The sequence below is a fragment of the Rattus norvegicus genome, chromosome 5, assembly GCF_036323735.1.
Source record: "Rattus norvegicus strain BN/NHsdMcwi chromosome 5, GRCr8, whole genome shotgun sequence".
NCBI classification, from domain to species: Eukaryota; Metazoa; Chordata; class Mammalia; order Rodentia; family Muridae; genus Rattus; species Rattus norvegicus.
In genome coordinates this window covers 153,567,483-153,590,769 of record NC_086023.1, presented here as the reverse complement: position 1 = coordinate 153,590,769, position 23,287 = coordinate 153,567,483, and the positions used below count along the sequence as shown (strand labels likewise).

Here is a 23,287-nt window from a genome sequence, read left to right as displayed (position 1 = left end):
AGCCCAAGCTATCCTCTGATTCACAGTAACCCCCTCCTAACTTCTCCAGTGCTTGACACACAGCCATAAACTACCACATCCAACACATCTTCCCGGTCCTCACCCTCTCCAGTTGGTATTTTCTGCTTACTTTTCAGAGAAAGAGAGAGAGAGAGAGAGAGAGAGAGAGAGAGAGAGAGAGAGAGAGAGAGAATATTTGGATTCTTTTGGATTCGAGACTTTTTTGTTGTTTTGTTTCATCTTGAGTTTTGTTGTTACTTTGTTTCACTTTTGTTTTACAAGAAGATTTGTTTTATTTTTAGCTATGTATGCTTGCCTGTGGGAGTGGGTAGGCACATGCGTGCACAGGTGCCTAGGGCCAGAAGAAGGTGTCAGATCCAGACAGTTGTGAGTCACCTCGCATGCACCCATGGTACCCTAACTTGGGTCCTCTGCAAGTGCAGCACACGGTTTTAGCCACTGAGCCTCTGGCCTTTGCTTTTTGAGACAGGTTTCACCATGTAGCCCAGGTTGGAATGGAAGGCCTAATCTTCCTGCCTCCCCTCCTGAGTGTTGGGATTTCAGGTGTGCCCAACACTCAGGTGTTTTGGGTTTGTTGGAGTTAGGTTCAGAGGCCCTTGTGAAACAGCTAGCTCCAAATCCGGCCTGCCTGTGTCATGAAGTCACCCATCCCTCTGTCTGGCGAACACCTTCTCAGTCCATCTTACAGAGTTACTACCAGGAAAGGAGACACAGCCCTTGTCCCTAGATCTTGGTCTCTTCCACACCCTCACTGGCTGTGTCCGTGCGTCAATCCTATCTCATCTAAGCCTTCCTTATCTATAGAGCCAGCGTAGCAGAAACCCCTCACAGCCTGCTGTCTGAGGACTGAGGGAGTGACGTAAGGAGACTTCCCAGGATTCATCCCCACACAGCAGGTGCTGGGTAAGTAACGTACATTGAGAATTACGCTGGCAGCAGAGGACAGACAGGCCCCTGGGTTCAGAGCTTTCTGTCCCACAGAAGGACACAGACCCAAAACAGATAGATAAAAGCCTGTGGCTTGTGATGAGGCCATGAGAGGAAGGCCAGGCAGTGAGTCACACTGGGAAAGGCTCCCGGGTGGTGGAACATTTCAGCTGAGGGACCACGGAGGGTGTGAGCGAGGAAGCCCTGTGCAAAAGCCCTGAGGCAGGAATGACTTGGGATTCCAAGGAATGTCAGAGATCATCATGGCCAGGGCCATTGGGCGATGGGGGAGACCTGGAAGGAGTCAGGGTGAAGGTGTGGATGCTACTCGGGGTGCAGTGGGTGATTTGAGGCACCAGAGTGTCATGATCTTATTTCTGTCCAGCTATGTGTGAAGGTCAACTATCTACGAATTCGTCTCAGTGCTTCGAGAAGCCACCAGTATTTTTAGCCAGTGCCCACTCTCTGCAAAGCCAAACTTCCCTTTATTGGTATTAAGTTTACTGCTTTTGGGTTGTAAGGGGAGCCCCCTTCTGCTTTGTAGCCGAGGGGTTATCGAGGCAATGAGAGCCTTCCAGTCAAGAGGGTAACGGCGGAGGAGAAAGGAGGGGAGGAAGAAGCAGGTCCCCAGTTCCTTCTCACCTGCTCCGGCAATGTCATCCTACCTGAAATCGGGAAGTAACAGAAGCTGTGGAGGTATACACCTGTCCTTCTGAAGGCTGAGGCAGGGGGATCACAAGTTTGAGGCCAGATTGAGCTACATCTCTTCAACAAGGACATCTTAACAAAAACAAAAACAAGAGCTTGGTGGCTCTTGACTGTAATCCTGGCACTTCAAAGGCCAAAGGCCGAGGCAGGAGGATTGCCATGCATTCAAGGTCAGCCCAGAGACCCTGTCTCAAAACACCAAACTAAATAAGAACAAAAAAGGAAAGTGCCTTAGAGCTGCCCAGAGGATACAGCAGGGCACAGCTTGGCATGTGGGAATGACTGATCCAGGCAGGTTGCCAGGCACAGAACGAGGTGCTAAAGATGATGCTGATGGTGGTGCAGGCTCACTGGAGGAGACCCCAACCGACATCTCTCAGGCCTGTGAAATGTTTGGTGCCTTGAGAGTCAGCCCAGTCTGATTCAAGAATTCTCTAGGTTTTCCTTCTCTGGGCCTGGATTACTCTACTCTCTCCCAGTCCTCTTGCCTCTCCATTCTGCCATGTGATGAGAGGCACAGCATCCAGGTACAGAAAATTAATCAATTCATTCATTCATTCATTCATTCACCCCTGACCTGGAGTCAAGAGATGGCAGTGACATCCTCTGCAGTGCAAGATGTAATAGACCCGGCTGCCTAAGTGTCATATATTTGAATGAACATATAGAAAGACACCTCACACAGCACACACCATCGTGGAGTCAGACGCTCAAGCAGAAGCAGGGATGAGAACTGTGGAAGTTAGGGGTGACCCATCATAATTCCCCAGCCCATCTAAGTCCCCACACTCCCAGCAGCATGGGCTGAGACCATGCAGTGCTTAAGTTCCAAGGTTTTTCTACTCCTGAGGCTCTGGGTAGGTCCTACGTGCAGATGACCAGGAGTCTGTGTCTCAGCTCAGACAACGCTTCAGGCACCTCCACTCCCACATTCAACACAAACCCAAGGTGAGAGGTTTTGCAGCTCAGCTTCCTTCCATGGGATCAGGACTGTCAACTTTTATAGTTTTCTCTGGCAGAGAAGGGCCTAGTGCATCTGGTCAATTTCAGAAACTTCCTGAAGCTATTTTGGGTTATCTTCCAGTTTAAAGAGCTTGGGTTACACAACAGGTAGGAAGACCTGCCCACTGTGGGCAGCACCATCCCTTGAGCTGTGAATGCAAAGGAGACAATGAGCTGAGGATAATCCTCATCCTTCTGCTGGGGGATTGGAGGTAATCAGCTGCTTCAAGCTCCTGGTGACTCCCTGCCACGAAGGGCTGTGCCCTTGAAATGTGAGCTGAGATATTTTTCCCCTGAAGTAGCAGGGAAAATAAAGGTACATCTCAGGTGTTCAGGACTCCTCCCCCAAACTTCCCATCTGATCCATCCCGGTATCACAGGCTCTGCTTCCCACCTAACCACCGTCTTATCCACTGGCCAAGCAGAGGTACCACTGTGGTCTGCCGTTTTGACCACTCCCTCTCCATATTTCTTCTCCATGTAGCAACCAGTGTGAAAAACAAAAAACAAAACAAAAAAAAACTTTTAAAAAATAGAATAAGGGGGCTGGAGAGATGGCTCAGTGGTTAAGAGCACCGACTGCTCATCCAGAGGTCCTGAGTTCAAATCCCAGCAACCACATGGTGGCTCACAACCATCTGTAATGGGGTCTGATGCCCTCTTCTGGTGTGTCTGAAGACAGCTACAGTGTACTCACATACATTAAATACATATATAAACCTTTTTTAAAAAACCACCAGCTGAATCACTTTGTTCCTCTGTTCAAATGCTTCATTCTCCATGGAAACAAATCTCTCGCCTCTTTCCACGGTCTATGAGGTCCTGGGTGAGCTGTGAGCCTGAGCATCTTAACCTCCTGATGCTTCGCCTTCCCTGCCTCAGGCTCACCCATCTCACTCTGGTTCTGTGAACACTCAAGTGCAACTGAAGCTCACGGCCTCGGTGGTGTTTGAGCAGCCCTAAACCACTCTTGCCCATTAACCCACCCACACATGGGAATCCTCTCTCTCCCTCTCTCTCCTACCTGACCTTCCTCCCTCCGCTCTCTCTTTTCCTCTCTCCTCTCCCTCCCTCTTTCTCTTTCCAGTGCTGAGATTTGAACCCGAGGTCTCACATGTACACTAAATCCAAGCTATATTCTCAGGCCTCCAGGACTCCCTCCTGCTTATTGTTAGCAATGTTTCCCTGGCCACAGGATATGAAATAACCTCTCACCCTTCACCTCTGCCCCTCTGGCCCCTCCCCTGCTGTGTGGTCCTCACATTCCCATTGCCACCGAGTAACATCTTGTGCTTTTTCTCACCCATTTGTTTATCCAACCCCCATTCAACTGGAGACCCCAGTGGAATGTCAGCTTCTTAAGGACAGAGCTTTTTTAAAATTTTGTTTTCTCTTATCCCGAGCACTTCCTGGGCATAGCAGAATACTTCCTGGTCAGACCGAGTGCTGGATGAATGAACAACCAAGAAGCTGATTGCTGGCACTCACTAGGTTGTCCTTGAAAAGGATTTTGTTTAGTTTTGTTTTCTTAGAGAGGGTGTCTCTGTGTAGTCCTGGTTGTCCTGGAACTTGCTCTGTAGACCAGGCTGGCTTCAAACTCAGAGATCCACCTGCTTCTGCCTCCAGAGTGCTGGGATTAAAGGCCTGCACCATCACTGCCCCGCTTTTTGGTTCTTTTTTTTTTTTTCCCCCCGGAGCTGGGGACCGAACCCAGGGCCTTGTGCTTCCTAGGCAAGCGCTCTACCACTGAGCTAAATCCCCAACCCCACTGCCCCACTTTTTAATTTAAGATCTGTTTAATTTTTTATGTGTTTGTAGGCATGTTTTGCCTGCATGTATGTCTGTGCACTACATATGCCTGGTGCCTGTGGAGGTCAGAAGAGGGCATCTGAGTTCCTGGGACAGTTCTGAGCTGCTATGTGGGTGCTGGGAATGCAGTCCAGACCCACTGGAAGTGTAGCCAGTGCTCTCCAGTGCTCTTAAGCACCGAGCCATCTCTTCAGCCTCTATTAAGGTTATGCTTGAGCAGCCCAAGCTGATATCAAATTCTAAGTAGTCATGAATGATCCTGAACTCCTTTTTTTTTTTTTAGATTTATTTATTTTAGATATGTGACTGTAGTTATCTTCAGACACACCAGAAGAGGGCATCAGATCCCTTTACAGGTGGTTGTGAGCCACCATGTGGTTGCTGGGAATTGAACTCAGGACCTCTGGGAGAGCAGTTGGGTGCTCTTAACTGTTGAGCCATCTCTCCAGCCCCGATCCTGAACTCTTTTTTTTTTTTTTTGGTTCTTTTTTTCGGAGCTGGGGACCGAACCCAGGGCCTTGCGCTTGCCAGGCAAGCGCTCTACCACTGAGCTAAATCCCCAGCCCACCGATCCTGAACTCTTGATCCTTCTCCCTCCAACTCCTGCATGCTGGGACCGTAAGATAGATCACACACTGGTGGTAGTATATGTTAGTATTTTGTCACAACACATCGGCGTGTCCACAGGAAGGTATGAAAGAGGAATCTTGAGAGGATGAGGAAAGAACGATGTAAGTATTCATCTATGCAGATTTCTGCCCCCTATGAAGCTCCAGGCTGAAGTGGGGCAGAGGTCGGCAGTCTTCAAACACAGAACTGGATCTTGGCCTTGAACTTGGGAACCTAGCAAGAGAGAGAAGGATGGGGGACACATAAGGAAATAGCCATGCTTCGCTCCACTGGGCCACTAGCATGTGTCGTGTGGGGGCACACAAGAACAGGACACTGGCAGCCTCTACTTTCAAGCAGCATTTGAACGAGGCAGGAGGCTGAAACCCATCAGTCCCCCGCCACCGCGCGCCATTTGACTGGGAAGCAGGCAAAGGGTTGAGAAGAGAAGGCAGAGTGTGGTGACACACATCACATATTCAATACTGCTAGGAAAATGAGATGAAAGCCGATTTAGCTATCAGTCTTTGTGGGGCCGCTTCCCTGGATGTTGTGAAGTGGGCCAGAGCGCCCCTGGTGGACAGAAATGGAACTACAGTCTGCCCACCAGGTGGGCATAACGCTGGACGCTACTACGCTTGAGCCCCGCGTTGCCCCAAGCTTGTGTCTTCATCTTCACACTTAATGCTCAGACCTTTCGCCCTGCGCTCCGAGCTGTTGTCACGGTCACTTTACAGGCCAGGAAAAACTGAGGCATGGGGGTGTGGGGGGAGTAGCGACTGTTGGGCTATGGGTCCCAGTCAGGGTGACTCCTTACCTGCCAATCAACCATAGTGTCACGCCCCTCTCTCGCTTGCATTCGAGAAGCTGGCCAAGTTAAGAAGGGGATGGTCTGGGTCTGAATCCTAAGAGCCACTGGTCTCAGCTGTGGGGAGGACCTGGATCTCACTGCAGCAAAGCGAGGAGCACATTCTTGGCAGGAGGGGCGTGAGGTCACAGGTGTTATTTTGAGAGAAGACCAAGGGGAAGAGAAAAACCAGAGCGGACGGGGTGGGGTGTTGGGGAGGAGACCATGGTGTGTGTGTATTTGGCAGGACAACACAGCAGGAGGATGAGGCCGGGGCAGCAGGGCTCTAGGTGGTCCCCAGCTAGATTCACTCAGCAAAATTTTGGTTAGATCCTGAAAAACGCACGGAGGAAAAGATGGGACCACGCTGGGGAAAGGCTGGAGAGGCCGGAGATTCTGGTTGGTGATGGAGGTGGCAAGCCCATGAGGGTGGACAAGCACTGAGCTCTAGGAGAAGCGGAGTAAATGTCTGTGGCTAGCCTCAGACTGCCTGTGTAGCCCAGGCTGACACCTTGAACCTTGACCTACTCCTCTACCTCCACTCCACCTTCCCAGTGCTGTGATTACTGGTGTGTGCCACCACACCCAGCCTGAAATAAAAGGATTTCTGTCAACCAAATCTTGGGCCCAGCTTGGTAAACTTTACTGAAAATCATGTAATTGCCTGTTTAGAATAAACAAGTGTGTTCTATAAATTCTACCTTGTTATGGTTTTAAAAATACCACTGGGGAAGCTCAGAGGTAAGAGTGTTTACTCCTCATGGAGAGGACCTCAGTATGGCTCCCAGAACTCATATTCAATGTCTCACAGCCACCTGAACCCCAGCTCAAGGGGACCCCACACCCTCCGGCTTGGGGAGGTTCACACTCATGTGAACATACACGCATGTGCTCTCCCCCCCCACACACACACAGTTTAATACATCTTTTTAAAAAAAAAAGCAACGGGGGGGTTGGGGACTTAGCTCAGTGGTAGAGCGCTTGCCTAGGAAGCGCAAGGTCCTGGGTTCGGTCCCCAGCTCCGGAAAAAAGAACCAAAAAAAAAAAAAAAAAAAAAAAAAGCAACGGGGGATAAAGAGACATAGAGTCTCCATGTTTTAGAGGCTATGAATCCAGGAAAGGAGAATATTCCAGATGGAGGGTGAGGGAGAAACCAGGCACCTGGCTGGAGGGGACTGGCTTCACTGTTAGGCTGTGGTGAGTTTGAGCTGAGTTGACAGAGGAAGGAAGCTGTCTGAATCAGCCTCTGCATTCTGGGGCAAATATCCCTCTCAGAGCCGGCCTCACTTCCCACACGGGGAAACTGAGACTCCGCGGGGTCAACAGGCTACCCAGACTCATGAGCATTAAAGGATAGAGGGCGAGAATGAGATACAGTCCACAGCTGTTTGCTCCAGACCTTGGGCTCTCTGGCTTCTTTTCTACAGCCAACGTCCCAAGTCCTTCATGCAACCCACGCGCTGGCGCTTCGCTAGCGCCACCTGCTGACGGAAACGTGGAGTTGGCAGGAGAGGGAAGCGCTGGCTTCTAGTCCGCCCATCACTCTCCTCCCTTCCAGCAGCATCCAGAGGTGGGTAGTCAGGACCAGCTGTCTAGTAGTCATCTTCCCAACGCGGAGACCGAGAGAGACTTCGCAAAGATAGCCCAGCAAAGTAGAGAAAGACCCAGGTTTCCTGGGAACGCCAGCCAACCCCTCTTCGGCTGGATCACATCCCAGGAAGTTTGTTTGCTGGCTTGGGGCTTGTTATGCTGCCCAGACTGGTGATCCTTCTCAAACCGTGTGTGCGTGCTTGTGCGTGTGCGTGTGCGTATATGTGTATATACATGAAAATACACGTGTAGATAGACAGATGGGTGGATTGGATTCTTTGGAGCTGAAGAAAATTACTGGAGGTTGTAAACGATCTGATGTGTTTTCAGTTCCACAGATCAAATGCAGGCTTTGTGCATGCCAGGCAAACATTCTGCCACCAAGTTCTCTTTATTGTCGGGAATTTCTCTTCAGTCTACCCTTTCGGGCTTCATACAGTTCTCTCATGGGCAGAGTAGTCAAATCACAGCTTCATGACCCAAAACTCCCCCTTTGTCTAAACTGATGCAACAAGCCTAGCCTTATCTCATCTTTCCACATTGCTTCTCTGGCTACTCGGGAGCTGTGTGTCCTTGCCTAACTGTGTCAACCTCTCTGTGCATCCACCCTGCCATCTCTGAAGAGGAATAAGCATCCCTACTTCCCAAGTCTGGGTGTGTGCAGGTTAGACAGGTAATAGGTAGGACCCTAGGTACAAGGCCTGACACTAGAACACCTTAGTATCTGGTGTGTGTGTGTGTGTGTGCACACGTATGCGTGTGGATGTGTGTGCATTGTGTGTGTGCATGTGTGTATACCCATGTGTGCACATGTGTATGGTATATATGTGTGTGCACATGTTTGTGCATGCATGTATGTGGTGTATATGTGTGTTTGTGCCTGTGTCTGCTGTGTCTGCTGTGTCTACGTGTGCATTGTGTGTGTATGTGTGTGTGCGTGTGTGGTATATGTGTGTGTTCGCATGTGTGTGCCTGTGTGTATGTGTGTGTCTTTGCTTAGCTCTCCCCTTTTTCCCAACTGAAAATGAAACGGGAAGCAAGAGGCAAACAGTTTGCTTCAATAGTTTAGGGTGTGACTGGATGGTAACTCAATTGCTCGTCATGTGCAAGGCCCTGGATTCTGTCTCTGGCAACAGAAAATAAAACACAATGAGATAAAGTGAGTAAGCGTACAAGTCAAGAACCATGGTGGAAAGCAAGGAATGACCTGGAGTTCACGAGAAAAAGTATAGTAAACAGTTAATCGGAAAACCACTGCAGAGTCTGGACACACAGCTCAACCCATCAAGGCTTCCTTTCCACCAAGCCTGTAATGAGATCCGTTCTTGGACCTCCATGGTGAAAAGAGAAAACCTGAAAGACCCCAGCTTAGCAGCAGTAACGCCATTTTGCAAGGCTGTACTTAAGATGACTGGTTCAGGGAAAGGTTAGAACACTGAGTACACAGTGGCTGCCAAGCAGGATGTGTTTGGTTGAAGGCCTGGCAACAGGACGACTTCGGTTGAGCACCTGACAATGAAAAAAAAAGCCCCGGGAGAGGTCCCACACCCTGGTGGGGGGCCGAGTCAGTCGTTATGTTCCAAGAAGGTAGCTAGGAAACTTGCCCCCGGGCTGAACCCTTGGAGGGCCGAGTCAGTCGTTATGTTTCAGGAAGGTAGCTAGGAAACTTGCCCCCGGGCTAAACCCTTGCCATATTAGAATCCACCAATTATATCCCTGTAACCATGCATCTGCTTCTGTATGCTTGCTTCTGCTCCCCAAAATCCTATAAAAGCCCATCCTTGGTTCCGTGGGGCGCGCCAGTCCCCCGAGTGACTGAAGCGCCCGCAGGTGCCTGTGCCTGTGTATCCCGACAATAAACCAAATCCTCTTGCTGATTGCATCCTGTGGTGTCTCGGTCTGGTCTTTGGAGTTGGAGGGTCTCCATCCCGAGGGAAAGTTCTCCCTGAGAGCTTTTCAAACCCACTTCCAAAAACTGTCCTCTGCTAGCAAGCGCAAGGCCCTGGGTTCGGTCCCCAGGTCTGAAAAAAACAAAACAAAAAAAAAACTGTCCTCTGACCTCTGCACACATGCACATCATTCACGTATCTAGAAATACACGTATGCCACATAAAAAGAAGTGGAAAGGGCTGGAGAAATGGCTCAGAGGTTAAGAGCACTGACTGCTCTTCCAGAGGTCCTGAGTTCAAATCCCAGCAACCACATGGTGGCCCACAACCATCTGTAATGGGATCTGATGCCCTCTTCTGGTGTGTCTGAGGACAGCTACAGTGTACTTATATATAATAAATGAATAAATCTTTTAAAAAAAAGTGGAAAAGGAAAAAATTTAAAAGATCAATAGAAAATAATTAATAGGAAAAATAATAAGACATTGGTTATTATTAGCCTGATGCCTGAGGAGACCAGGAGAGGGCAAAGAATCCTCTAGGAATTGGAGTTAGAGATGGTTGTGAGCTACCATGTGGGTGATGGGAACCGAGTTTGTGTCCTCTGGAAGGGCAGTCAGGGCTCTTAATCACCGAGCCTTCAATTAAGAGCACCGACTTCCAAAAAAAGGGAGGAGGTGGTTAGAAAAGTTTGAAGGAAGAGGAGGAGCTGGAACGGAAAGGAAAAAGAGACAGGAGGGAGAGAGAGAGAAGCCGTGGCAGGACAATATGGCGGGTGACGTTGAGATTCCACTCTGTGTATTTACAGGTGATTATTAATGTTTTCAAGGGATGGATGTGTACTGGGCTTTGTATGTTTAGGTGGGCAATTATATCTTATCAATTGGGCCAAAGGTTATTGTGTTGTGTGTTCTTTCATGTGTACATTTAAGTGTAATGGAATGTGCGGCGGCTGGTCTGGGCCACCACAGAGTTGGAATGTGTGTTTCTGTCATGGAAACCTGCCTTGGAACTAGATAGGTAGAGAGATTGCTGCCAGGCTCAGAGAGAGGCCTTCGGCAGTGTGATATGGGAGGGAGCAGAGTGGGTGAGACGCTTTGCTGACTGAGATGAAGATATCTAGCAGATATCTTGGGGCACTGCAGTGCCAGACCTAGTGGGGGTAAAAGACAACCATATTTTTTTTTATATTTTAATTATTTATTTTTTTTAATATTTATTTAATGTTATGAGTACAATGTAGCTGTCTTCGGACATACCAGAGGAGGGCATCAGATCCCACTATGGATGGTTGTGAGCCACTATGTAGTTGCTGGGAATTGAACTCAGGACCTCTGGAAGAGCAGCCAGTGCCCTTAACCACTGAGCCATCTCCACCCCTATATTTTTATAACACCAGTGCTCTTTTTTTTTTTCTTTTCTTTTTTCTTTTTTTCTTTTTTGGGGCTGGGGACCGAACCCAGGACCTTGCGCTTCCTAGGTAAGCGCTCTACCACTGAGCCAAATCCCCAACCCCTAACACCAGTGCTCTTAATTGAAGGCTCAGTGGTTAAGAGCACTGACTGCGGGTTGGGGATTTAGCTCAGTGGTAGAGCACTTGCCTAGCAAGCGCAAGGCCCTGGGTTCGGTCCCCAGCTCCAGAAAGAAAAGAAAAGAAAAGAAAATTAAAAAAAAAAAAAAAAGAGCACTGACTGCTCTTCCAGAGGTCCTGAGTTCAATTCCTAGCAACCACATGGTGGCTCATAACCATCTGTAATGGGATCTGATGCCCTCTTCTGGTGTGTCTGAAGACAGCAACAGTGTACTCATATACATAAAATAAATACATCTTTTTTAAAAAAAGACAGTTTCACATAGCCCAGGCTGGCCTCCAACTCACCATGTAGCCAAGGATGACCTGGACTTCCTGGTCCTCCTGCCTCTCTCCCCTCAGTGTTAGGTCGTGAGGTGAGCACCACTAAGCCTAGCTTCACATGGTTGTTAAGCTGGAGACCCGGGAGAAACCTGAGGTGAGGACATGTCATCAAATAAGAGCAAATGTAAACTGACTGTAGGCAGATGCGCCATGGGTGACAGTCAATGACAGCTTGCAGTTCCCAAAAGAACCACATTCAGTGCCAACTTGACCATCCAAGAGTGAGTCCCTGACTCCTGATACTAAACACGTCCCCTCCATTCATGAAATTATGCTCGAATCTGAGATTTTCTCTGGATTATACCATTTTTATTATTGGAACAAGTCTCACACTGTAGTCTAAAACTTTTACATAGCCCAAGCTGGCCTTAAATCTGTGGCAATCCAGGGAGTGGTTAAGAGCACTGACTGCTCTTCCAGAGGTCCTGAGTTCAGTTCCCAGCAACCACATGGTGGCTCACAACCATCTATAGTGGGATTGGATGCCCTCTTCTGGGGTGTCTGAAGACAGCTACAATGTAATTATATACATAAAATAAATAAATCTTTAAAAAAATGTTTTTTATGGCAATCCTCCTGCCTTTGCTTCCTAAATGCAGGGATTAAGGGAAACGGGACCATGCCCAACTGAGATGAAACCTTTGAAAACTGACAAAGTCAGGAGAGCCCTGGACTTAGTGCTTGTGAAGGAGACCCCAGGGAGAGGAGCCCCTTTGTCCCTTCCACCCTGTGCACACAGAGGAAGCAGGTTCTCACCAGTCACACGACCTACCAGCACCTTGATCTTCAGTTTCTCATGCTCTAGAATAGGTAAAGGTTAAGCTTCTATTAGTCATAGCCCCCCGTTTATGGGATTTTGTAATAGAAGTTCAAATGTACTCTGACAGTCCAAAACAAACAAACAAACAAACAAACAAAAACCCAGGCTTTAAACAGTCAATTAAGAATTACTAAAGGGGGGGGCTTGGGGATTTAGCTCAGTGGTAGAGCGCTTGCCTAGGAAGCACAAGGCTCCGAAAAAAAGAACCAAAAAAAAAAAAAAAAAAAAGAATTACTAAAGGGGTTGGGGGTGGGATAGTGGGATAGCAGATTTCTGGAAGGGAAATGGGATAACATTTAAAATGTAAATAAAAATACAATTTAAAAAGAGAAAAGAATTACTGAAGAGAGCTAGTTGGTGGTGGCACAATGCCTTTTATTCCAGCACTCAGGAGACAGAGCCAAAGCAGAATTCAAGGCCAGCCTGGTCTATAGAGAAAGTCCCAGGACAGCCAGGACTGCACAGAGAAACCCTGTCTTAAAAAGTTAAAGTTGGGGCTGGGGATTTAGCTCAGTGGTAGAGCGCTTACCTAGGAAGCGCAAGGCCCTGGGTTCGGTCCCCAGCTCCGGAAAAAAAAGAACCAAAAAAAAAAAAAAAAAAGTTAAAGTTGGGGGGGGGGGGCTGGAGAGATGGCTCAGTGGTTAAGAGCACTGACTGCTCTTCCAGAGATCCTGAGTTCAATTCCCAGCAACCACATGGTGGCTCACAACCATCTGTAATGGGATCCGATGCCCTCTTCTGGTGCATCTGAGGACAGCGACAGTGCACTCATATACATAAAATAAATAAATCATAAAATAAATAAAAAAGTAGGTTGAACACAGAATAAATCCAAATCTAAAGCCAAACAATTGGCACCTTAAAAAAAAAAAAGTTAAAGTGGAGCTGGAGAGATGGCTCTGTGGTTGAGAACACTGGCTGTTCTTCTACAGGACCAGGGTTCAATTCCCAGCACGGCGGCTCACAAACATCTGGAAGTCCAGGGGCTCTACCGCCCTCTTCTGGCTTCCTCCAGCATGGCAGGAACATAATGCACAGATATTCATGCAGGTGAAATACCCATACACACAAAATAAACATAAGTAAATCTTTAGAAACAGAACCGTTACAGAAGGGGCTGGTGATAGCTCACCAGGTAAAGGCAGTTTGCTGCCAAGCCTGAGGACCTCGGTTCGATTCTCAGGACCTGCACAGTAGAGAGAGAGAGAGAACCAACTTTTTTTTTTTTTTAAACATTTATTTATTATGTATACATCATACAGCTTTCTGCCTGCATGTATGCACCTGCAGGCCAGAAGAGGGCACCAGACCTGATTATAGATGGTTGTGAGCCACCATGTGGTTGCTGGGAATTGAACTCAGGACCTCTGGAAGAGCAGTCGGTGCTCTTAACCTCTGAGCCATCTCTCCAGCCCGAGAACCAACTTTTGCAAGTTGTCCTCCGACTCCTTCATGCACACATGCAAACAAAACAAACGAACAGATGTGCTCAGATTTACGGGGACTCAGGTGATGGCTCAGTCGGCAGCAAACTGCTGCTTATAAGGCAGGTGTGACCGTCTGACTTCAGAACCCCAGTGCCCATTCAGAAAGCTGGGCATGTGGCTGTGGCTGATTCGGGCGCTGCATAGAGAGAGACAGGGATCCCTGGAGCCTGCTAGTCTAACGCGTCGGTGAGCCTCTGTCTCAGAGAGTAAGGTGGAGCAACTGAGGAAGACACCCAACACTGCTTCTGGCCTCCGTAAACATCTGTCCACACATGAGCGCGCGCGCGCGCGCGCGCGCGCGCACACACACACACACACACACACACACACACACACACACACACACATGAGAAAGAACACGGAGGAAAGAGGGAAAGAGAGAAATGTTATGTACGACCTTTCTTTCTTTTTTTTTTTTTTTTTTTTTTTCTTTTTTTCGGAGCTGGGGACCGAACCCAGGGCCTTGCGCTTCCTAGGTAAGCGCTCTACCACTGAGCTAAATCCCCAGCCCCGTGTACGACCTTTCTGCTGCTGATTCCAGCCCAAGATGGAGCCAGATGTGCTCTCCTGACAGAAGTAGCTGACGAGGCTGGGGAGACGGGACAGCCTTCTGGTGGCAGACCTCAGCTTGCAGGACAGTGCTTCTGAGGGACAAACAGACGTGGGGAGCCTCAGGATTGCACCTAGCAGGCTGCTGAAGCATCTCCAAACGGGGCCCAGGGGGTGGGGAGCTGGCTTCTCCGGGAGGTTTGCTGCTAGGGCTGAGAGTGGAACCAGAGCGGCAGAGAAGAGGCCAAGAGAACTTATGAAGGAGAGGCTGAGTGTAGGGTTCAGTCAGGAGAGTGCTTGCCTAGGATGAAGAAGGTTCTAGTGCCACATAAGCTTGGTGTGTGCCATGGTGGCTGTCATCTCAGTGCTTAGGAGTTCAAGGGCATCCTGGGCTACATAGTAAGTAAGCTAGTCTGGGCCACATGATACCTTGTTCAACAACAACAACAACCACAAAGAAAATACTGTCTTAACAGTCCACTCTCAAAACGTCCCTGCTTATTAATTTCCATGGTTGTAAGAACAATTTTTTTTAAAGATTTATTTATTTTGTATACAGCATTCCACCTGCATGTACACCTGCAGGCCAGAAGAGGGCACCAGATCCCATTACAGATGGTTGTGAGCCACCATGTGGTTGCTGGGAATTGAACTCAGGACCTCTGGAAGAGCACACAGTGCTCTTTTTTTTTTTTTTTTTTTTCTTTTCTTTTTTTCGGAGCTGGGGACCGAACCCAGGGCCTTGTGCTTCCTAGGCAAGCGCTCTACCACTGAGCTAAATCCCCAGCCCATGAACATTTTCTTGATTGGTGTGGGAGGGACCATCCCCAGGCAGGTGGTCCTGGGTTTTAGAAAAAGAAAGCAGACTGAGCAAGCCATGGAAGCAGCACCCCTCCATGGCTTCTTCTTCAGTTCCTGCCTTAAATTCCTGCCCTAGCTGCCCTCAGTGATGGGGTGTGACCCGGAGTTTGTAAGTTGAAATAAATCCTTTTGTCCCCAAGTTGCTTTTGGTCATGGTGTTATGTTGCAGTAATAGGTACTCCAACTATGAAGGTTCCTTAGACGAAGGGACCTGCTGAAGGATGGGACAAACTTGAACTCTAATCAGGCCGGCTTTTCCCAGTGGCCAACTTTCCCTGAACCAGGTTTGCTTCCAAGCACACAGCCCGGTTCCTAGGAACTGATTGTGTGGATTATTCCAGAACTTCCAGGGAAAACACCCATCGACTCAAGGTGGGGGCTGTGACCTGAGTCCTTCGGCAACCCTCCTTTCTAGACAGACAGACCACTCTAGCTCATCTTCTGCCTACTCCTCCCCCATGTCCTGCTGCTTGTACGACCCAGCACTGGCTGCTGGGACCACACAGATGACGGTTGGGACTTCAGGCCTCCCACCCCTCCTTCATTTCTTCAGCTAGGAGTTTACTGGGAGATGGAGATGGACAAGAATTGTAGAGTCGACTTGAATTCCAACCTTGGTTCTGCGGGTGTGGTTATTGGTTTGGGGTTTTTTTGTTTTTGTTTTTTGTTTGTTTGTTTGTTTGCTGCTTTCTTTTCTTTTCTTTTCTTTCTTTCTTTCTTTTTTTTTTTTTTTTTTTTTTTTGGAGCTGGGGACCGAACCCCAACCCCTGTTTTTTGTTTTTTTGTTTGTTTTTTGTTTTGTTTTGTTTTGTTTTGTTTTGTTTTGAGACAAGGTTTCTCTGTGTTGCCCTAGCTGTTCTGAAACAGCTGGCCTTGAATCCAGAGATCCACCTGCCTCTGCACCCTGAGTGCTGGGATTAAAGGCAAGTGGTGGGATTAAAAGCATGAGCCCAGCTCTGACTCATTTTTAACTTTATTAAAAACTGTTCTGGGGTTGGGGATTTAGCTCAGTGGTAGAGCGCTTGCCTAGCAAGCGCAAGGCCCTGGGTTCGGTCCCCAGCTCCGAAAAAAAAGAAAAGGAAAAAAAACTGTTTTAAGGGCTGGAGAGATGGCTCAGTGGTTAAGAGCACTGACTGCTCTTCCAGAAGTCCTGAGTTCAATTCCCAGCAACCACATGGTGGCTCATAACCATCTGTAATGGGATCTGATGCCCTCTTCTGGTGTGTCTGAAGACAGCTGCAGTGTACTTATATATAATAAGTAAATAAGTAAACAAATAAATAAATCTTTTTAAAAAACTGCTCTAAGATTCTCGGTTGAGAAATCGTCACGTGTATTCTAGATCACTTAACTAGAAACAGTTCCTAATGAAACAATTATTTTTGAGTTTTCTGATGCATGCTGTCCAGTGGCCCTGGGGAAGATTTGCACAGCAGCCAATGATGAATTTGTTAGGTTTCCTCCTGCAACTCTGACCGCGGTGCTGAGCACTGTCCTTGGTGCTGAGGTGTGGGTGGTGCCCCTGGTGTCACTGAGAGAAAGAGAGCTGGTGCCAAACTGATCTCAAAGAAGTGTCAGTAAACAGAACCGCAAGCGTTGCTCAGCGATCTTAACCGGTTCTTACTGGCATGTCAGAATGAAGCGAACGCCTTACTTGTCAATCAGGACGAGAGTTGTGTGGAGAGACGCAGAGAACTGCAGTAGAATAGGACTCGGAAACAGGGAAGGCAGGTGAGTCTTTCGGGAGGTTTTTTTTTTTTTTTTTTTTTTTTTTTTTTTTTTTTTTTTTCCCTCTGTCTAGCTTTTGAAGAAATCAGGAAAGGGGGAGGGGAGTGATAGAGGAAGGGAGGGAAGGATGAAAAGGAGATAGAGATAGAGAGAATGGAAATAAATTCCAAATCAGCTTAGATCAGTGCTTCTCAACCCTCGAGGGTCAAGCAGGGGTCTCATATCAGATATCTGGATTATTATTCATTAGTAACAAAACTGCAGTTATAAAAGGTCTTAGTGGGCTGGAGAGATGATGGCTCAGCGGTTAAGAACACTGCCCGCTCTTCTAGAGGTCCTGAGTTCAAATCCCAGCAACCACATGGTGGCTCACAGCCATCTGTAATGGGATCTGATGACCTCTTCTGGTGTGTCTGAAGACAGCTACAGTGTAGTCATATAAGTAAAATAAATAAATCTTAAAAAAAAATAAAATATCTTAGTTAGGCTCTTACTGCTGTGAACAGACACCGTAACCAATGCAACTCTTTTTTTTTTTTTTTCTTATTCTTTTTTTCAGAGCTGGGGACCGAACCCAGGGCCTTGCGCTTCCTAGGCAAGCGCTCTACCACTGAGCTAAATCCCCAACCCCAACCCCCCCCCCCCCCCCCCCGCAATGCAACTCTTTTTTTTTTTTTTTTGGTTCTTTTTTTTCGGAGCTGGGGATCGAACCCAGGGCCTTGCGCTTCCTAGGTAAGCGCTCTACCACTGAGCTAAATCCCCAGCCCCCGCAATGCAACTCTTAAAGGACAACATTTTTTTTTTTTTTTTGGTTCTTTTTTTCGGAGCTGGGGACCGAACCCAGGGCCTTGCGCTTCCTAGGCAAGCGCTCTACCACTGAGCTAAATCCCCAACCCCAAAGGACAACATTTAATTGGGGCTGGCTCACAGGTTCAGAGGTTCAGTCCATTATTATCAAGGTGGGAACAAGGCAGGCATGGTGCAAGAGAAGCTGAGAGTTCTACATCTTCATCTGAAGGCTGCTAGCAGAAGACTGGCTTCCAGGCAGCTAGGATGAGGGTCTTAAAAGCCCACACCCACAGTGACACACCTATCCCAACAGGACCACATCCCCTCCAACAGGGCCACATATTCTAATAGTGCTGCTCCCTGGGTCGAGCATATACAAACCATCACGTGAGTAACAACAAAATAATTTTATGGGGGGGGGGGTCACCACAACATGAGGAACTGTATTGAAGGCTCACAATATTAGGAAGGTTGAAAACTACTGGCTTAGATTATGTGCCATGATGGAGAAGTCAGTTCTGTTTTAATTTTATAAGGTGGACCTGGTGGCTTAGGTCTGACTCCAGAGGCTTAAAGCTCAAGACCAGCTTGAGCTACAGTGTCAAACAAAGTTAAAAAGGAATAACCTAGGGCTGGAGAGATGGCTCAGCAGTTAAGAGCACCTGACTGCTCTCCCAGAGGTCCTGAGTTCAATTCCCAGCAACCACATGGTGGCTCACAACCATCTGTAAAGAGATCTGATGCCCTCTTCTGGTGTGTCTGAAGACAGCTACAGTGTACTTATATATAATAAATAAATAAATCTAAAAAAAAAAAAGGAATAACCTAGTGTTTGGTTTTGTGTGTCTTGGTGATTCAACCTAAGACCTTGTACATGCTAGGCAAGCTCTTGACTGCTGAGTTGTATCCTCAACTTCTAAATATATAATATGCATGTGTGTGTGTGTGTGTGTGTGTGTGTGTGTGTTAGTTTTTCCTATTTTTTTTTATGTGCTTGAGTATTTTGCCTCTACATGTTGTCTGTGTACTACTTACAGGCCCACAACATTAGATCCCCCAGAAACAGTTGTGGGCTACCATATGAGTGCTGGAAATTGAACCCATGTTCTTTTTTTTTTTTTTTTTTTTGGTTCTTTTTTTTGGAGCTGGGGACCGAACCCAGGGCCTTGCGCTTCCTAGGCAAGCGCTCTACCACTGAGCTAAATCCCCAACCCCTGAACCCATGTTCTTAATCATTCTTAACCACTGAGCCACCTCTCCAACCCTCCCTTCTTATACTTTGAAATAGTCTTGCTATGCTGACCAGGCTGGCCTTGAGTGCACAATGCCCCGACTTCCAGGAAGTAGGAATTACAAATGTAAGCTGCCAACCCAGTTCACAATCTATTTTTGTTGTTGTTGCTGTTGTTGTTGTTGCTAATTTTTGAGATAGAGTCTATATACCTGTCTGTCCATCCTGGAGCTTAGAAGAGGCTTGTAGAGGGCAGAGGTCCTCATGTACATAGATAAGCGCCAGACAAGCCAGGAAAGGTAAACACACAATCTTCTTTCAAATGAAGGAGATAGGGGTTGGGGATTTAGCTTAGTGGTAGAGCGCTTGCCTAGCAAGTGCAAGGCCCTGGGTTCAGTTCTCAGCGAAAAAAAAAAAAAAAAAAAAAGGGAAGGAGATTAGGAGATTTACCTGTTGGATTAGTCAGGGTTCTCTAGAGTCACAGAATTTATGGAATGTCTCTCTATATTGAGGGAGTTTATTTTGATGACTTACAGTTTGTAGCCCAACTAACCCGACAATGGGCAGCTGTGGACGGGAAGTCCAAGAGTCTAGTAGTTTCTCTGTCCCACAAGGCTAGCTGTTTGAGCTGGTCTTCTGAAGAAGTGGGTTCCAACGGCTGTGCTGGCAAGGAAGAGCAAGCAGGGAAGAGTCTTCCTTCTTCCAATCTCTGTATATTGGTCTCCAACAGAAGGTGTGGCCCAGAGTAAAGGTGCGTACCACCATGACTGGATCTGGAGCTTGCTTTTTCCCAGGCTGACCTTAAACTCAGAGATCTCCTTGCCTCAGTTTCCTGGGATTAAAGCTGTGCACTACCTTGCCTGAGCCTAGGCTTTTCATGGCCACTATGCCTCAAGAACTCCATGCCAAGTTCCAGGTCAGAAATTTGTGTCTTCCAGCTTCAAGATCTGGATCACCGGTGAGCCCTCCAATTCTAGTTCATTCCATATGTAGTCAGGTTGATAACACCGACCTGGAGTGGGCAGCCTGGGGCTTGGATCAGTGAGTTCATTTTATTACCATCTTCTGACTTGGTACTTAGCCAGTCACTGGGTGGAATAGCCATTACACAGTCTTCCCTGGAAACGAATACAGTTTACAACCTGGTGATCCTTTGCTATCTGTTGAGCCAGGCTGTGCTTGTATCTCTTAGAATTTATGCTTTACCTATCCCAGACCCTTTCCTCCTAAATTTTGAGCAGTGCCATAAAACCCAGCCTTTTGAGTGATGTCATTTGTGCTTTCCAACAGCATAAGTGACTTCTGTGTTGTCTCAGGGCCAGGCCACTCCTGACACCCACTGGGATTATGCTTACCTCAGTCGTGATCTCTGAACCCTAAATCTTGGGCAATACCCATCTTTGTGAAAGAAGCCAGATGTGCTTTGAAGGGGGTTTTAATAAAAACCTGTCTTAAATTCATCATTTAGTTGGGAGTGAGTTAATTGTTATCAGAACTTTTTTCCTCCGGATTGTGCCGTGCCTCAGCTTGGCTAAAATCACTGACCTGGTGTCAAACCCTCGGAGTTTGAACCAGTGATGGATGCCAAGTCGAACTGAACCAAGTTTCAGTTTTACCTCACCCAGATTGCTTCCCTGCCAACCCTCAATCCTGGAGACCCCCTTCCCACCCACAAGAGGCTGGCCTTGAACACAGATCCTCTATTTCTGCTTCCTGAATGCTGGGATGAAAGGTGTCCAACACTGCTCCCAGGTATTAAGTGGATTTTTGAAAAGGGAATGCATCTCAGTTGGTGTAGTGCTCACCTGAGATGTGCAAGGCCCTGGGGTTGATCTACCACACTAATAAACCACGTGTGGTAGAGCAAGCCTGTGATCCCAGTACCCAAGTAGAGGCTGAAGGGTCAGAAGTTCAAGGCCATCCTTGGTTACTAAGGATTCCAAAGCCAGCCTGAGATACACGAAACACTCTCTCTCTCAAAACGATGACGACGACGACAACAACAGCAACAGCAACAATAGCATCAACAACAACAACAGCACACCCCAAGAACTGGAGAGATGGGTCAGTGGTTAAGAGCACTGGCTGCTCTTCCAGAGGTCCTGAGTTCAAATCCCAGCAACCACATGGTGGCTCACAACCATCTGTTATGGAATCAGGTGCCTTCTTCTGGCGTGTCTAAAGAGAGCAACATTGTACTTACATACATAAAATAAATAAATAAATCTTTTTACAAAGGGGGGGGAGGCCTGTTCCTGTGTCTTGAACAGTTAGTTATTAGGTATCTGTTAAGTCCTAGAACAGTGGTTCTAACCTTCCTAATGTTACAACCCTTTAATACACTTCCCCCTGTTGTGGTGACCCACAACCAAAAATCCATTTTCGGTGCTACTTCGTAACTGTAATTTTGCTACTGTTATGAATCATAAGGTAACATCTGTGTTTTCCAATTGCCTAAGGCAACTCTGTGAAACAGTTGTTCAAACCCAAAGGGTTGAGACCTACAGGTTGAGAAACACTGTTCTAGAGGCTAAAAGAGCACTGCCTGGTAGCTTTTGGCCACTGTGCTAGATGTCAGGGTTCAGGCCCAACTCCAGAGAAGTTCCTGTGACATCAGAGACCTCATTTACCCATCTCAAAGATGGAAATGATGCTGATCTCCCAGACTGGTGTGGTTCTGTAAAGTTGCAGAAAAACAAGTAAATTGTCAAGTTCACTGTCCCATTGAAGGGTTCCTTCTCAATTCCACCGACGTGGAGTGGGAAGCCTGGGGTTTGGCTCAGAGGAGTTAATTTCATTATCGTCTTTTTTTTTTTTTTTTTCCGGAGCTGGGGACTGAACCCAGGGCCTTGCGCTCGCTAGGCAAGCGCTCTACCACTGAGCTAAATCCCCAACCCTCATTATCGTCTTCTAACTTGGTACTTAGCCAGTCACTGGGTGGTAAGCAATCCCCTTCCGATCCTCAACTGTTCTCTTCAGGGAACGGAAAGTGATAATCTTTTTATTATAAGTCTGAATCATTCTTATTTACTTATTAGAAATGTCTCATGGTATTGCGCTGAGAATGGCCTTGAATTTCTTTTTTTTTTTAAAGATTTATTTATTCATTTATTATATATAAGTACACTGTAGCTGTCTTCAGATACACCAGAAGAGGGCATCGGATCTCTTTACAGATGGTTGTGAGCCACCATGTGGTTGCTGGGAATTGAACTCAGGACCTCTGGAAGAGCAGTCGGGTGCTCTTAACCGCTGAGCCATCTCTCTAGCCCCGAGAATGGTCTTGAATTTCTGTGCCTCCTGCCTCTACTTCCCAAGCACTGGGGACTGCAGACTTGGGTCATCATATGTACTTCTGGGGATGTGCCTGGGTTTGTCTTAATTGTCCATGTGAGACACCCTACAAGTCACCTTAAGGGAGAAACCACAATTGAGGAAACTGCCTAGATCCAATTGGCCTATGGGCATGTGTGGGAGGGATGTCTCCCATGTGTGGGAGGGATGTGACCATTGTTAACTGATGTGGGATGGTCCAGTCCACTGTGGGCAGTTTCATTCCCTAGGCATGCGGTCCTGGACTACATAATAAAGCTAGTTAAGCATGATCCACAGAAGCAGCACACAGCATTCATAAGGCATAGAGGTCCTGCCTTAGTTTCCCATGAGGATGTTCTGTAATCTATTACATGAAATAAATCCTTTCCTCCCCCAGTTAGCTTTTGGTCAGAGTGTTTGATCACAGCAACAGGTAAAGTAGAAAAGTGTGGAACCCAGGGATTTGTATGAAATTGGCGGGTGCTCTACTAACTGAGCTACTACTATATATCCCCAACTATTCTTTTAAGTTTGAATTTTTTATTGATTTTGATTAATTTATTTTATGTGATATATGTAGATACAAGAGCTTGTGTCTTAGTTTGGGTTTCATAGCATTGAAGGGAAAGCAGGACCAAGGCAGCTCTTATACAGGCAAACATTTAATCGGAGCTGGCTTATGTTTAAGAAGTTCATTATCAAAAAAAAAAAAAAAAAAGGGGGGGTTGGGGATTTAGCTCAGCGGTAGAGCACTTGCCTAGCAAGCGCAAGGCCCTGGGTTCGGTCCCCAGCTCCGAAAAAAAGAAAAAAAAAAAAGAAAGAAAAAAAAAAAAGAAGTTCATTATCATGGTGGCAAGCAGCCATGGTGCTGGAGGAGCTGAGAGTTCTACATCTTGATTCTCAGGCAGCGGAAGGGAACTGTCCTTGGAAGGCAGCCAGGAGGAGGTTCTGATTCCACACTGGACAGGGCTTAGGCACTAGGAGACCTCAAAGCCCACCCCCCACCCCCCACAGTAACATACATCCTCCAACAAGGCCATGCCTCTTAATAGTGCCATTGCCCAAGGGCCAAGCATTCAAATACATGATTTTATGGGGACCAAACCTATTCAAACCATCACATTCCACTCCATAGTCCCCATAGACTTATAGCCATAACATAATCCACAATGTATTTAGTCCAACTTCAA

The 23,287-nt window shown here is 47.3% G+C and overlaps 1 long non-coding RNA gene across 1 annotated transcript in view; it reads right to left on the bottom strand.

Moving 5' to 3' along the window:
• Positions 1-4,916: 4,916 nt before the first annotated feature.
• Positions 4,917-23,287, bottom strand: part of LOC134487012 (uncharacterized) — a 55,322-nt gene continuing 36,951 nt past the window's right edge. Inside the window, exon 4 of the long non-coding RNA XR_010066682.1 lies at positions 4,917-5,310. This is a non-coding gene — a long non-coding RNA (uncharacterized LOC134487012). The remainder of the gene's footprint in view (positions 5,311-23,287) is intronic.